General features: G+C 53.6%; 1 protein-coding gene across 3 annotated transcripts in view; it reads left to right on the top strand.

The window, feature by feature from the left end:
• The window catches only part of PRKCD (protein kinase C delta), a 26,386-nt gene that overhangs the window by 20,961 nt on the left and 2,749 nt on the right, over positions 1–2,676 (top strand). The gene's annotated exons all lie outside the window — the stretch shown is intronic.

The following is a 2,676-nucleotide window of genomic DNA, read 5'->3' as shown; positions in this document are numbered from 1 at the left end:
GGCTGGGGTCAGGGGACATGGGGCCTCAAGGATACCGCAGGAAGTAGCCACATCGGGGATGGCGGCCTCACTGCTACTGGGGGCACTGCCCTCTCTCCGTGTTCCCGGGAGCTCCAGCCTGGGTGCCATGAATGGAATCAGCCTGGCACGGCAAGAAGAGCTCTGGGCCATGACACAGATCTGAGGCCATACCCCGGCTCTGCCTGGGACTCCTTGGTGACTTTGAGAATGTCACCAAACCTGAGTCTGTCTCCTTTTCTGCGAAATGGGGTCAGGAGACAACCTATCTCAGAGCCGTTGGGAAGAGAATTGAAATGCTTGGTGTTCAGTCCTGTGCCACGCAGAGAGACAATACTCAACCAGTGGGCTCTGCTGTGACTCATACAGTCCGCCAGGCCGAGTTGTAGCAGGGCCTGTTTGCGGGGGCCCTGGGGACACAGCAGACTAAGAGCTGACCCTTCCTCGTCAGCCCTGGGCCTGCTGGGGTTTGCGGAAGCTCTCATGTCCCTGGCCCTTGGGGCTGACCAGGGTCCCTGCTGGGTTGCAGTTATTTGAAAGGGAACCAACCAAGAGGCTGGGAGTAACAGGAAACATCAGAATCCACCCCTTCTTCAAGACCATCAACTGGGCTCTGCTGGAGAAGCAGAAGGTGGAGCCACCCTTCAAGCCGAAAGTGGTATGTGACTCCCACCCTGCTGCCTCCCCGTGGGCTCCTTCTGGGCGCCCACCTCTCCTACTCTCCTATACTCATTCCTCTCCCTCCTTCCGTGCATCTCTGTCACCCACGGCATGTTTAGTCTGTCTCTGGCCTTGTCTTCTCATTCTTCTCATGCAGTCAGTCGTTCAGCAAACATCAGAAACTGTGGATTGCCCCCTCCCCTATTTTTTGGTAGAGAAATTTTTGCTATAATGCGCATGCGCTTGCTGGAGAGAAAGAAGGTGAGAAATTACCCCTAGGAGGGATGGCCATGCCACAGTCCCTTCTCCTCCATTCTCCTCTCAGAACCTGGGTGTGCATGCACATGCGCGTGGTGTGAGTTTCAAACCACCGGGTCCGGGACTTGACCATGGTTGACTATGTGGGAGTCCAGTAACTGTTACACTATCTACTGGTCCCCCCCTTTTTTTAAGTTTGCTAATGAGTGCATGCGCTCACCAGAGGGAGTTGGGCATGGAGGAAGGAGGGTGGTCACGATACAATCCTTTCTCCTCCATTTTCTTCTCAGGATTTTGGGCACACATGCACTCGTGCCTGGCACCTTTTCAAGCTGCCAGGTTCTGGGACTCAAACCACAGTCATGTGAGATCCAGCATCTTAACCACCACGCCACCAGCCACCTCCAGCCACCTTTTAACATATAAGGGGCTGTGGGAATCACTTCCTCTCTCCACCCACTCACCCATCCATCCATCTATCCACCCATCCCTTCCTTTTCCAATAAATCTTGGAAATGCTGAATCTTGGGGACAGAGTGCTGGGCTGGGCTGCATAGCAAAGGGATCGGCATAGTCTCAGTGCTGGAAGAGCCTCCAGCTAGTCAGAGATCGGAAACTTGCACAGTGTGGCTCGTTTTTGATACGAGAGTCCGAGCGAGGTTACAACACACATGCGGTCAGCTGCTCCTGGGAGTGTCCATCAGCAGGAGCCCAGGATGCAGAGAACAGGCATCGGAGGAGGTCAGGCCAGGCAGAGGACACCTGGGAGGCCCTGCAGGTGGAGAAGGGATGCTTTGCACAGAGGCTCAGATCCGCAAGGGCCACGAAGGGCCGGGCATGAGAGCAGAGGCAGGTTGGGGTCACTATTGGGATTCTGGCCTCTGTGGTCACAGTTGTTCCCTCCCATTTCCTTCCTGTCGTTTGTGTCCCCTCCTGGCCAGGCCACACTGTCCTGGGCAATGTGTCCCATGTGCTTTTGTGCCACAGAGGACTTCCCTGCACCCCAGACTGCAAATTCAGATGCCTCCTGGGCTGGGCATGCCTGTAAGTTAGGCCAGCTGTAAGAAAACCACACAGTGGGGACCAGCAGTTGGCGTAATGGCTATGTCGCTGGACTCCCATGTAGTTGACAGGGATTCGAGTCCCAGACCCAGTGGCTTAAACTCATGCTGGGTATATGTGCGTGTGTACCCAAGATCCTGAGAGGAGAATGGAGGAGAAGGGATTGCGGTGTGGCCATCCCCCCCAGGGGATGATTTCTTACTTTCTGTTACTCTGTCTCTCTGTCTTTCTGGTGAGTGCACGTGCCCTACAGCAAAAACCTTTCCAAAAAATTAAAAAAAAAAAAAAAGAAAGAAAGAAAACCACACAGGACCAGCCACATGGTGTAGAGGTTAAAGAAACTGGGTCCCACGTGGCCAACTGTGCGGTTCGAATCCCAGCCTTGGAAAACACACTGGGTGTGTGTGCACATGTGCCCCAAATCCCAACAGGATGGAGAAATGGTGGAGAAAGGACTGTGGCATGACCATGTCCCGATGGGGGGTGCTCCCTATCCCTCCCACTCTGTCTCTCTGGCAAATGCATGCACCCTCTGGCAAATATGTAAAATAGAGGAAAAAAGAAAGCCACACAGCCCGCTTTCAGCCTCTCACTTATTTTTTTTAAAGTATTATTTTATTTCTCTTTCTTTCCTTCCTTCCTTCCTTCCTTCCTTCCTTCCTTCCTTCCTTCCTTTCT

Source organism: Tupaia chinensis, unplaced genomic scaffold (assembly GCF_000334495.1).
Source record: "Tupaia chinensis unplaced genomic scaffold, TupChi_1.0 Scaffold147003_1, whole genome shotgun sequence".
Taxonomy (NCBI): Eukaryota; Metazoa; Chordata; class Mammalia; order Scandentia; family Tupaiidae; genus Tupaia; species Tupaia belangeri.
The sequence above is the reverse complement of the archived record's forward strand: the minus strand, read 5'-3'. Positions and strand labels throughout refer to the sequence as shown.